This window comes from Pongo abelii, chromosome 3 (assembly GCF_028885655.2).
Source record: "Pongo abelii isolate AG06213 chromosome 3, NHGRI_mPonAbe1-v2.0_pri, whole genome shotgun sequence".
Lineage (NCBI taxonomy): Eukaryota > Metazoa > Chordata > Mammalia > Primates > Hominidae > Pongo > Pongo abelii.
The window spans coordinates 63725550-63739928 of NC_071988.2; the positions used below are offsets into that span (position 1 = coordinate 63725550).

At 39.6% G+C, this 14379-nt stretch overlaps 1 non-coding gene across 1 annotated transcript; it reads right to left on the bottom strand.

The window, feature by feature from the left end:
- Window positions 1-516: 516 nt before the first annotated feature.
- On the bottom strand, window positions 517-625 carry LOC112133200 (U6 spliceosomal RNA). The gene has a single exon (XR_002914886.1). It is a non-coding gene; the product is annotated as a U6 spliceosomal RNA (small nuclear RNA).
- Window positions 626-14379: the final 13754 nt, after the last annotated feature.

Here is a 14379-nt window from a genome sequence, read left to right on the forward strand (position 1 = left end):
CAGTGGAGAGAGGCCAGAAGAATTCATTCTGCCCTGGCTCCATCTACCCGGATAAATTTTCTTTTTTGGCCCTAGCATTGCATTATCTCAAAGCCTCTTGTCAATGCCTCACTCCTCTGAATCCCACGCTTATGTGCACTCGAATGGGTTCTTTCCTTTATGAGAATTTTAATAGAAATTGCTAGGACTTCTCAGTCTATCTAAATGAAGTTGTACAAAGTTTACAGTCTAAGGATGATCCTTTTTCAATAAGCTGGACTCTTGGTGTTTCTAATTTGCTATTGTAAGACCTCTGTGTTGCCTGACCTTGAAGAAGCCTGACTTCCTTTATTGTGCCTTCTGCAGAAAGCAGAGTTCTGCTGCCTTTTCCTGAGGCATATTTTTCTCTGTCCCATTCTGTCTCTTAGCTTTATGCAGGAGCATTGGCAGATATAATCAAAACCACCACCACCCCTGTGCTAAGTACTCCATCCATATTTAATATTTTTATTTTCACTTAAACATTTTTTTTTGGTAAAAAGTATGTAATGCTTCATGAACTTGTGTGTCATCCTTCAGCAGGGGCCATGCTAATCATCTTCTCTTATCATTCCAATTTTAGTATGTGTGCTGTCAAAGTGAGCACTCCATCCAAGTTTATTCATGGAATCCTCACAACAGCCTATGGAGTAGGTGCCGTTATTATAAACTTCTTTTTGCAGATGAGGAAATTGAGGCATAGAAAGACCGATTTGCTCAAGGTCACGTCTAGGGACCCTTGTGGCCTAGCTCCAGGACATTACACTCACCTGGATTTTTCTTGGGACCACTTCTCCTCTGTGTGTTACACTAGCAAATATTCTGCATCCTCCACCATCCTTGCTCTAGCAGCCAGAGCTTTTTTATGTCATACTGACCTTCCTGTGGACTTTATAGGCAGAGCCATGAAAGCAAAATGCTTTCCTTTCATGTGGTCTTCATTTCTTCCGTCTGCCTTTCCTTCTTGCTGACAGTCAGCCCTCGACCTTGTGCTGAGTGATCTGTGGGTATTCAGCACTTTTCCCAGTCATAAGAGAATCCTGCTGGAGGAAGGATGATGTGATAGTATGAAGCAGTGGGGGTTAAGTTTAGGTTGCGGCACGTTCGGGAGCCTGTCGGGAGAAATACAGTGAGAAAATGTCTGAGACCCTTTGGTAAAATATTGCAGAGTCATGTAGGCTTCATACCATCCATGTCTATCACTGTTTAGAATTTTCAAAAACAGAAACAGTTTTGTGAGCCAGGCGGGGTAGGAATTATCATTATTATTTATTTTTTGGCTGAAAACCGCAGCTCAGAAAGCAAAATGATTGGCTGTAGGTCATCCAGCTACTAAGCAGTGAAGCAGGTTTAGCACTTCTGTTTCCTTTCCCCACAGCACCCTGTTTCTCTGTGATCGTACAAGCAGACGATGAATAAAAACCAACATCCTCTATCTTCATAATTGAAATTTTTCTTTTGCTGCTTTCCCAGAAAACAAATGAAAAATGAACTTGGAGTCCCTGTTGACTGGCTATTGCTACTACCTTCCCTCTCACTGACAAATTCTAGTGTGCTAGGGTGGTGACTGTGATGAGCAACTTCAGAGGGGCCAAGGCTCTGGTTGATGGACCAGTGATCAAATCGTTTTGTCTGGAAATTCGGCTGACTCGTACATGAGTCTGGATTATTGAAGCCATCTGGCTTCTATGACCGTGAAAATGTCACCTTATTGCTCTGTTCTTATTTCCATCTCTCTTCCAGGCTATGGGAAATTATTATATGCTGCTTGAAGTATAGCGAAGTAGGAAAAGAAAGATTATTTTGAAACTTCCAAATGATGTAATTTACTTCCATCCTGCCATGGAACATTCCACCATGTGTTTGTGTGATATTCACTTTTACTTTCCCCTCTCCATCCTTCACCAGGTGTTATTTTTTTCAGCATGAGAATGTATTATTTTTATTTTTTTGAGACTAGAGTTTTACTCTTGTCGCCCAGGCTGTAGTGCAATGGCACAATCTTGGCTCATTGCAACCTCTATCTCCTGGGTTCAAGCAATTCTCCTGCCTCAGCCTTCCAAGTAGCTGGGATTACAGGCACCTGCCACCATGCCTGGCGAATTTTTGTGTTTTTAGTAGAGACAGGGTTTCACCATGTTGGCTAGGCTGGTCTCGAACTCCTGACCTCAGGTGATCTTCCTGCCTCGGCCTCCCAAAGTGCTGGGATTACAGGTGTGAGCCACTGTGCCTGGCCTAGAATGTATTATTTTTATATAAAATGGCCTGCAACAAATTAACTCTGCTCTATTATTGTCATTATTACTATTTTTGAGAGAGGGTCTCACTGTGTTAACCAGGCTAGAGTGCAATGGCACGATCTTGGCTCACTGCAACCTCTGCCTCCCGGGCTCAAGCGATCTTCCCACCTCAGCCTCCCTAGTAGCTGAGACCACTTTTGTATGCCACTACTTTCGGCTAATTTTTTAAGGTTTTTGTAGAGACAAGGTCACACTATATTGCCCAGGCTGGTCTTGAACTCCTAGGCTCAAGTGATCCTCCCTTCTCAGCCTCCCAAAGTGCTGGGATTACAGGAGTGAGCTATTGTGCCCTGCCAACTCTGCTTTAATTGTGACTTAAGCCTCCAAAGTGGAATGAAGAATGAGTGCCAAATTTGCTTTATAATAAGGGAGAAAAAAACACACCCAACTATAAGCAATCTTTGCATTTCTTCCTCTATTCACTTGTATACATTGTCTATTTTACTTAAAGAAAAGTTCTTTATATTCATTTTAATTCACTAAAACTTTGTTCCATGCCTACTTTTGGCTTTTTCCTGGTTGATTCTCCAAACAATGAGACACAGTGTCCGTCCTCATAGAGGTGACAAATTTGTGATGAGAAATGACAAAAATGTTGGTTTTCCAAAGATTCTCTGGAGGCAGAAACAGGATTGTGACACACACAGAATTGCGGGGCTTCTAGGCACATCTCTTTCCAGTAGTGCTTTGCCAGCCCCACAGTGTCTGCCCCTGTGCAGAGGTAGGTTGCTGGTCAACCGGATGTTCTGACCCTGGAAAATGCTGCCATCTCCGGCTCTTTCTCTGGCTGGTCCAGCTCACTGTTCATTTGAGCCATTTATTCCCACAACTTTCCTCCACTTTCACAAGAGGGAAAAGCATCCATTATCCCTAACCCTGTTATACTCTCACACATTGATTACAAAGCAGAGGTACTTTGTGTTTTCCCTGCTTTATAGGAATGCTTCAAATTATAAATTGTAAAACTTCAAATTGTAAAAAAAAAAAAAAAGTAGACAAAAACAAAATTCATTCACTTTTTATATTGCAACTCCTCTTTTTTTTTTTTTTTCTTAGAACTTCCACTAGACTTTAAGTTAAACTCCCTGAGGTCAGGGACTGGGTCTCTCTTATTTCATCTCCTGCTGCCTATGTCCAGTGCAGAGCCTGGTCCATATTAGCCACTCAATAAATATTTTGCTAAATGCAAATGGATGACTCCGTGACTCAGGCATGCATCCCTGTGAACGTGGCCAAGGACAAGCTGAGTGGCAGACACCATGCCGTACTAAAAATTATCCCTTCTTCTGACACTGGCTGACTTTCCTTGGAACGTGTTAGTGTGACTTGGCCCTCTCTTCCTTCAGGATGAGTTCATTTCCCAAGAGGCTTCTCAGACCCTCATGTAAGTAGAACCTTGGCAGACCCACCCCAGGGGCCCTCCAGACTTGGCCAGGTCCTGCCTGGATCCTGGAGTGAAGGCAGCCTGGGCTCAAGCCAGGGTTCAGCTACATAAACAATGACAGCTGGGATGTCAAATGGAAGGACAAGAACTATGAGAGAGAAAAACAGTTACTTCTGACTGGGAAGGTCAAGGAAGACATCGGGCAGGTGATCAGAGGAATGCACCAGCTGCAGGAGCACAGTCACGGGGCACAGAGGAGCACAGTGTTCCTGGGGAGTGGTCAGAGGCCAGCTGTGGAGAATAACACTGGGAGACAAGAAAATAAAGATTGTTTGGGGACAGTTGTGGACTTTATTCTAGAGGCCAAGAGAAGCAATTTGACCTGAGTTTGGGGAAGCATCACTATGAAGGCTGGATTGAGGGGGAGAGTTGGAAAATTGCTTAAAAAGCTCCATCAATAATCCAAGGGAGAGCACTGAAGATGACCAAAGCCAGGGCAATAGGACCGCAAAGTCCCCTCCACTTTCCAGTATTTACTTATTTTTGTATCCACAACACTTCCAAACCCAGCGTCAGGCCCAGAATAAGTGGTCGGGAAGTATAGAACACTGGGTAAATAAAGCACAAATAAAGAAGACATTGGGAATGTAGAATCAATGAATCCATAGGTTGTGAGTGTAAGGGGGCTGGTGAGGGGAAGGAAGAAGATGAAGATAAAATGAGGTTTTGGGTATTATATCTATACGATTGGAACATTCCTACAGGAGTACAACGGAAAGCAGAAGCAGATGGTGTTTGAGAGGATTATGACAACCTCTAATGAAGCCTTACTTGGTGGCAGGCATAACTCTAAACGCCTTCCGTGTAGTAACTTATTTCATCCATATGATAACCTTATGCGGCGGATGCCGTTATTCTTTGACAGATGAGGACACCAAGGCACAGGCAGGTAAGATAACCTCCTGAAGTCACACAGCTAACAAGTGGCACAGCCAGAATTTGAATTTTTGTCTCTTGGTTTGGTATCTGTTGTATTGCAGATACCTGTGAGATGCCTGTGGTTAAATTTCGCAGGCCTAGGAAGACAGCCTGCATGCAGCTTTGCAGATGCTCTTTTAGGTCCTTTGGTATCAATGTCAGTTCTGTGATTCTAACTAGGTCTATTAGTCATGGTCCTTCAGAGAAACAGAATCGACAGGATGTATATGTATGTATATGTATATTCATCCTGTTGTAAATGTGTGTATTTATATATCTAATCTATATCTATATCTAATCTAGATCTATATCTTGAGAAAGAGAGAGAGAGAAACACAGGGATAGAGAGAGATTATTTTAAGGAATTGACTTATGTGACTGTGGAAGCCGGCAAGTCTAAAATCTGCAGGGGTGGGCTGGCAGGCGGGAGACGCAGGGGAAGAATTGAACTTTGGTCGAAAATCCACCTTCTCCCAGGGAGGACAGTCTTTTCTATTAATGTCTTCAGCTGAGTGGATGAAGCCCACTACATTATGGAGAACAGTCTGCTTTACTCAAAGTCTACTAATTTAAATGTTAACCTCATCTAAAAAATAGCTTCAGAGAAACATCTAGAATAATGTTTGACCAAATATTTAGATACTGTGGCTTGGCCAAGTTGATCCATAAAATTAATTAATCATCACACTAGGGCTCAGAAATAGGGACTTCACTGAGCCTAGTAGGTGGCAAGTGCTGAGCTCCCACTGCAGTAGCCTTTGTGGAAGCAGGCATTGAAGTGTGAATCATTCCTTGATGAATTTGGAAAATTTTAGTCCTGGATTATCAACACTGATCATCTTTAGAACAATATATCTAAGCCAGGTGCAGTGGCTCACCCCTGTAATCCCAGTACTTTGGGAGGATGAGGCGGGTGGTTCACCTAGGTCAGGAGTATGAGACCAGCCTGGCCAACATGGCAAAACCTGGTCTCTACTAAAAATACAAAAATTAGCCAGGCATGGTGGTGGCGCTCCTGTAATCCCAGCTACTCGGGAGGCTGAGGCAGGAGAATGGCTTAAACCCGGGAAGGGGAGGTTTCAGTGAGCCGAGATCATGCCACTGCACTCCAGCCTGGGTGACAGAGTGAGACCCTGGCTCACTGCAATAATCATGGAAGTGCAGATATCTCTTTGATACACTGATTTCCTTTCTTTTGGGTGTATACCTACGAGTAGGATTGCTGGATAATATGGTAGTTCTATTTTTAGTTTTTTTGAGGGACCTCCAAACTGTTCTTCATAGTGATTGTACTAATTTACATTCCCACCAACAGTGTATGAGGGTTCCTTTTTCTCCACATCCTTGCCAGCATTTGTTATTGCCTGTCTTTTGGATAAAAGCCATTTTAACTGGGATGAGATAATATTTTATTGTAGTTTTGATGATTTGCATTTCTCTGATGATCAATGATGTTGAGCACCTTTTCATGTGTCTGTTTACCATTTGTATGCCTTCTTTTGAGAAATGTCTATTCAAATCTTTTGCCCATTTTAAAATCAGATTATTAGTTTTTTTCCTGTAGAGTTGTTTGAATTCCATATATTGTGGTTACACTTGTCAGGTGGGTAGTTCACAAATATTTTCTCCAGTTCTGTGGGTTGTCTTTTTACTTTGTTGTTTCCTTTGCTATGCAGAAGCTTTTTAACTTGGTGTGATCCCATTTGTCCATACTTACTTTGGTTGCTTGTGTTTGTGGGGTATTACTCAAGAAATCTTTGCCCAGACCTATTTTTATTTATCTATTTATTTTTAGAGACAGGGTCTCACTTTGTTGCCCAGGCTGGAGTATAGTGGTGCAATCATGGCTCACTGAAGCGTTAAACTCCTGGGCTCGAGTGATCTTCCCACCTCAGCCTCCCAAATAGCTGGGACCACAGGTGCACACCACTGTGGCTGGCTAATTTTTTTTTAAAAGTTTTTTTTTTTTTTTAGAGATCTATCTTACTATGTTACCTAGGCTGGGTCTTGAACTCTGGGCCTCAAGCAATCCTTCTGCCTTGGCATCCCACAGTGCTAGGATTACAGGGCTGGGCCACCATGTCTGGCCTCCAATTTATTATGGTAGTAAAAAGAAGGCTGTTTTAGATATGTGGAGTGCATTTCCATCCCACTAGAAGTATATGAGTTTTATGCCTGACCCAGACTTCTCAGGTAATAGTGAGCAGCACCAGCCATCATAGGCAGCCAGGCAAGGCCTGAGCTAAAGTCTTATCCCAGCTCGATCTTAGCATCAAGTTACTTTCTTCTTCTGAATCAAAACATTCATATTCCCACATATTTTCTCTGTGAGCATTTTTGATGAATATTTATTGGCCTGGGTTATATTGCCTTCTCCCTCAGTATATATTTGCTGGGGTTAGCACTTTTAAATTTTCAGAACTACCACAAGTATTGACATTTATTTTCTAGGCTCCAAGAAAATATTATCTATGCTGTTTGGAAAGACATTATTAGGTGTCTGGTTAGTTAAGAAATGGAGACATTGAAATCTGATCTTAATTTGGGCTCCTAAAACTCCTTTTTGAGAGTATCATTTTTATTTGTGTATAAGAATATTTTAAAAAGAAAAGTATATTTAGGCTTTACATAGTACATTATAAACATGAATTTATTCTTTCTTATATTTTGAGTAAAGTCAGTAAAACCCTTAAAAGGGTAAATTGGCCTAAATTATTCAGTGGTCAAACCAGGAATTAAACCTTCAGCTCCAGATTCCCCAACCAGGGCACTCTAGCAGGCAGTGGTGGACTGGCTGACATCCAGGGAGGTCTGATGGAAAGAGCACAGACTTTGGAGTCATCGGTTCAAATCTCTGCCCTACCCCTTATCAGCCGCATACATTTGGACAAGTTACTTGATGTCTCTGAGCCTTATTTACCTCATTAGTCAAACATACATCCATCAAGGGTTTTTTTGTGAGCACTCAATGAGTTAACTATATGTCTGGCACAGAACACACATGCAATGTCTGTGCCCTTTTTCTCTTGCCTCTGGTTAATAATCCTATGCATGCTTCTCTCACAGAGGATGAATGTTTCTCATTTTGGATCACTCAGGAAAAACCCTGCTCTGAAGATAAGGAAAAATGTCCACTGATTTTTTTGCAAGTTATCTTGGACTCTATTAATAATACATTCTCTGGTATTATTTATGAAATAACTTTGTATAACATGTATTTGAGCAGTATTTCCCACTAAACACTAATGCACTTAAAAAAAAGCACTTCTTACCTATCACAATCCCCCTTTTCTATCCTTGATAACAAAAGTTGCAATATAGATTCTTTTTTTTCTTCCTTCCTCCTCCTCTTCACCTCTGGGGCCCACAGGGGTACTCAGGAAAGAATTCACTTGGTTTTCTCTTTGGTTCATTGTTAAATTTGGGATGAGAAACACAAAAATAGAATATTAAAAGTTTCCCCAACCATACAGGATGATGCTCAGGAGCCACACTTTTAGCCACACTAAAAAGTAGAGTAGGGTGTAAAGAAAATCTAGACAGGAGGTCCTTTCTGGTGGATCTGAATGAATCTGCATGTGCCCTGTCACTTAAGATATATCTAATCAGGAAAACTATCAAAATAAAACAATTACAATTACAATTTATTTAATAATAATATCTACTATTTATTAAGTATTTACTAAGTACAGGAAATGTGATAAGCATTTTATATGCTTTATCTTATTTAAACACAAGGCTACTATTATTCTCAAGTTACAGGTGAGGAAAATAAGATTTATTCAAGCTTGCACAGCTTGTAGTAAGTGGCAGAGCTAGGCTCTGAATCACCAAGCATATCATCTGTCTTCCAGTAACAATAACTATCATTCTTGGAGACCTGATGATGTGTCAGGCATCATGCTAATTTCTATTCATACATTATCATAACATTCCCATGATGTAGGCATTAATATCTTCATTTTAGAGTTAAAAAAACTGAGACATTCTAATTATATTAATGACTTATTAACTTGTACTTCAATCATGTGTCTGCACATTGATAAATGATGTTCGTAATTTGAGATATTGTTAAATCTTTAAAAGTATTTAAAACAAAAATAATTAAATGAAAGTAATTGATATACATGCTTAAAAACAAAGTAGAACAAGGAGCTTGTAAAAAAAAGTCATAGTCCCTAGCTCCACTGATCTCTACTCCGCATTCATTCTCCAGAAGCAATCAGTTTCAACAGTTTCCTTGTGTTCTTTTGGGATATCTATCCATAAATCTAGAAGATGTATTTACAGAATTAGTTCTTAATTTATCCAATTTAGACATTTTCTGTTGATAATTTAGCTCACTCATACTCTTACCTCATCCATCCTTATTCTCCTCTAGATACAGTTGTATCTCTATATTCAATTTCAAAAACAAATTTAAACCTTCGTTTCCTTTTTATTCCTTTTTTGGGCTGGAGGATATCCTCCTGTAACTTCTTAAGAAAAAGTGACTCTTTTCCTTGATATATTTTTGGATGATCAAATAAGGCTTTTATTTTTTCTTTTCTGATTGATTATTTGACTAGGTATAAAATTCTAGATTGAAAATATTTTTTTCTCTAAAATTGGAAGGCTTTGATGTAATACAAGCAAGACAGGAATAGGAGTTTTCAGCCCTCATGCTCCCCATAGAAACACTGATTCTGACAATCACCCATGGATGAGAGTACTCAAGAGTCCAGTAGAGGAGTCCAGTGGAGAAATCCCAGTGCCTATTGGAACATACAAACAAAAAAATCTAAGAATAGATGTATTGAAGAGGCTAAGAAAAACAGTTTTGAACACTTTACCCACATCATCTATCCAATGTGGCACATCTTGGTGCCAAGAGAAACTCCTTCAGCCTGAAATTTCTCCTACAGGGGAATGTGACAGCATAGTGAGAACTGGCTTCCCCAACCATGCAGGATGATGCTCAAGAGCCACACTTCTGTCTTGTTCCACTCAGATCACTGGGAATATCAGCACAGATGAATAATCATGGGATAGCAAGGAGCAGAGGAAAAAGGTGGGGCTCACAACAAGTGGGGAGTGGAATTCAACAAAGGGCCATGGTTTCTACTAACTGCCTCATGAACTTCACTAAGAGGACTGCCCACAAACCTCATAGAACACATCATCTGCAGCTCCCCTAACTGGCCAACATGCATCCCCAGCACTCTAAGCCCCCCACTCCTGTAGCTGGCATTTCATGCATGCCCTTACAGATGGTGCATGTGAGTCTCTGCAAATTATGCACAAACACATGCAGACAGTCAGATCAACTCTGCAGGATTGGCAGAAGGTGTAAAGGTGTTTGATCTTAAACACTTCAGGGAACTGCCCCAGGGAAAATAAATGGGAGGCTCACTGCACCTGGCCTGCCTTTGTGGGACCAAAAGAAGTCATACAATTCTAAGACCCACCTCCCACCCCACCAACCAAATAGGGGCAAGAGAAGTGAAGCAGGTACATCCATAAAAAAGGTCTGAGTGACCCCAGAATTCCTAGCTGGGCTGACTGGTGCAGGTCCTTCTATCTTGCAGTCAGCCAGCAAAGACTGAAGGATGTCACTGCTTCTTCAAATGTAAAGAGAGCAATGTAAGACCTCAAGAAACACAAAAACAAAAAATCAAGAAAGCACGACATCACCAAACAGCACAGTAATTTTTCAGTAACTAACCCCAAATAAATGGAGATCTAGATATTACCTGATGAAGAATTCAAAATACTTGTTTTAAGGAAGCTCAGCAAACTACAAAATAACACAGAAACTCAGTAAATTCAGGAAAATAATACATGAACAAAGCTAGAAGATAAGCAAAGAGAAATGTAAAAAAAAAAAAAATTAAACAAATTCTGGAGCTGAAAAATACAATGAGTGAAATGAAAGGAGCAATAGAGAGCGTCAACAGCAGACTTGATCAAACAGAAGAAAGAATTTGTGAACTTCAAGATAGGTCATTTGAAATTACCCAGTCAGAAGGGGGGAAAAAAGCAATGAAAAAGAGTGAAGAAATTCTGCAAATTTATGGGACACCATCAAGTGAACCAATATATACAATTAGGAAGTCCCAGAAAAAAGAAACAGGAAAGAGGGCAGAAGGCTTATTTAAAGAAATGAAGGCTAAAACTTTCCAAATTTTAGGAGCAATATGAACACAGAGGTTCATGAAGCTCCAATGTCCCCAGTAGAATCAACCCAAGGAAGATTACACCAAGACACATTATAATAAAGTTGTCAAAAGTTAAAGACAAAAAGAGAATCTTGAAAGCAGAAAGAGAAAAAACAACTTGTAACATATGAGGAAACCTCCCTCCAGAAGGCTATAAGCAAATTTATTGGCAGAAACCTTGCAGGCCAAGTAACAGTGGGATGATATATTTGAAGTGCTGAAAGAAAAAAATTGCCAGCCAAGAACATTATACCTGGCACAGCTGTCCTTCAGAAATAAAGGAGAGCTATTTTCCCAGACAAACAGAAGCTGAGGGAATTCACTACTAGACCTGCCTTATAAGGAATGATAAAGGAAGTTCTTTAAGTTGAAATGAAAGAATGCTAATCAGTAATATGAAAATATATTAAAGCATAAAACTCACTGGTAATGGTAGGCATATAGTAAACTTCAGAATACTAAAATACTATAATGGTGGTGTATAAATAACTTTTAATTCTAGAACAAAAATTGACAAAAGTATTAAAAATAACTACAGCTAAAATAATTTGCTAATGGATACACGATATAAGATGTAAATTGTGACATCAATAACATAAAATGCATGTATGTAGAAGTAAAAGTGTATCGTTTTCTGTGCAATTGAAATTGTTATTAACTTAGAATAGACCATTATAATTATATGGTGTCTTATGCAAGCCTTATGGTAACCATAAAGAAAAAACCTCTAGTATAGACACAAAAGATAACAGGAAAGGAATCAAAGGATACTACCACAAAAATAAACAAACAAACCATAAAGCAAGACAGCAAGAGAGGAAAAAAGGAACAAAGAAACAGTCATAAAACAATGACCAAAATGGTAATAGTAAGTCCTTACCTATCATTAATTATTTGAAATGTAGATGAATTATTCTCTAATAAAAGAGCTGGAGTGGCTGAATGGATAAAAAACAAGATTGAACAATATGCTGTCTACAAGAGATACATTTTAGCTTTAAGGATACAGATAGAATTAAAATGAAGGGATGGAAAAGACATTCCATGCAAATGATAACCAAAAGAAAGCATGAATGACCATACTTATATCAGACAAAATAGGCTTTAAATCAAAAAATGACACAAGATGCAAAGGAGGTCATTATATAATGGCAAAGGGATAAATTCATTAAGAGGATGTAGCAATTATAAAATATATGCACCCAACATTGGAGCACATAAACATAGAAAGCACATGTTAACAGATTTGAAGGGAGAAATAGAGAGTAATAGTAGGGAACTTCAGTACCCCCATTTCAACAATTAATAGATAATCTAGACAGAAAGTCAATGAGAAAACAGTGGACTTAAATCATACTATAGACCAAATGGCCCTAACAGACATATACTGAACATTCCATCCAACAGCAGCAAAATACTCATTCTTGTTAAGAGCACACACAATTTTCTCCAGGACAGATCATATGTTTGGACCACAAAACAAGTCTAAATACATTTGAGAAGACTGGAATTATATCAAGCATATTTTCTAATCACAATGGTATAAAACTAGACATCGATAACACAAGGAAAATTAGAAAATTCATGAATATGTGTCCATTGAACAACACACTCTTGAACAACCAATGGATCAAGGAAGAAATCAAAAGGGAAATCAAAAAATACCTTGAGTTAAAAATGGAATATACCAAAACATATGAGATACAGCAAAAGCAGTTCTAAGAGGGAAGTTTATCATGACAAAAGTCTGCATTGAAAATGAAGATCTTAAATAAACCACCTAACTTTACACCTCGAGGAACTAGAAAAAGAACAACAAACTAAGTCCAAAGTTAGCAGAAAAGGCTGGGCATGGTGGCTCATGTCTGTAATCCCAGCACTTTGGGAGGCCGAGGCAGGCAGATCACTTGAGGCCAGGAGTTCAAGACCAGCCTGGCCAACATGGTGAAACCTCATCTCTGCTAAAAACACAAAAAGTAGCCTGGTGTGGTGGCACATGTAATCCCAGCTACTCAGGAGGCTGAGGCAGGAGAATCGCTTCAACCTGGGAGGTGGAGGTTTCAGTGAGCTGAGATCGTGCCACTGCAGTCCAGCCTGGGTGACAGAGTGAGACTCCGTCTTTAAAAAAAAAAAAAAAAAAAGGTTAGCAGAAAGAAGGAAATAATAATGATTAGAAAAGAAAAAAATGAAATACAGACTAGAAAAACAATAGAAAACATCAATGAAACAGAGTTGGTTTTTTGAAAAGATAAACAAAATTGACAAATCTTTATTTAGGCCAACCAAATAAAAGAGAGAGAAGATTCAAATAAATAAAACAATGAATGAAACAGGAGACATTTAAACTGATAACACAGAAATAGAAAAGAGCATAAGAGACTACTGTAAACAATTATATCCCAATTAATAGGATAACCTAGAAGAAATAAGTAAAATAAAAATCCTAGAAACGTATGTATCAGGGGATCTGCCCCCAAAATCATGTAGGTTCTTTTCTAGTTTCCCTAAGCATCGGCTGGCTTGAGAAATAAAGGGACAGAGTACAAAAGAAAGAAATTTTAAAGCTGGGCATCCGGGGGAGACATCACACATTGGTAGGATCCGTGATGCCCCACAAGCCACAAAAACCAGCAAGTTTTTATTAGGGATTTTCAAAGGGGGAGGAAGTGTGTGAATAGGTGTGGGTGACAGACATCAAGTACTTAACAGGGTAATAGAATATCACAAGGCAAGTGGAGGCAGGGCGAGATCACAGGACCACAGGACCGAGGCGAAATTAAAATTGCTAATGAAGTTTCGGGCACCATTGTCATTGATAACATCTTATCAGGAGACAAGGTTTTGAGATCAACTGGTCTGACCAAAATTTATTAGGTGGGAATTTCCTCTTCCTAATAAGCCTGGGAGCACTGTGGGAGACTGGAGTCTATCTCACCTCTGCAATCTCGACCATAAGGGACAGGTACGCCCCGTGGGGTCCAGTTCAGAGACCCACCCCCAGGTGCGCATTCTCTTTCTCAGGGACGTTCCATGCTGAGAAAAAGAATTCAGCGATATTTCTCCCATTTGCTTTTGAAAGAAAGCTCACCAGCAGTCAGAGTTTAAGGTTATCTCTCTTATTCCCTGAACAATTGCTGTTATCCTGTTCTTTTTTCAAGGTGCTCAGATTTCATATTGCACAAACACACATGCTGTACAATTTGTGCAGTTAATGCAATTATCACATAGTCCGGAGGTGACATACATCCTCCTCGGCTGACAGGATTAAGAGATTAAAAACAGGCAGAGGAAATCACAAGGGTATTGATTGGGGAAGTGATAAGTGTCCATGAAATCTTTACAATTTATGTTTAGAGATTGCAGTAAAGACAGGCATAAGAAATTACAAAAGTATTAATTTGGGGAACTAATAAATGTCCATAAAATCTTCACAATCCACGTTCTTCTGTCATGGCTTCAGCCGGTCCCTCCGTTTGGGGTCCCTGACTTCCTGCAACACATA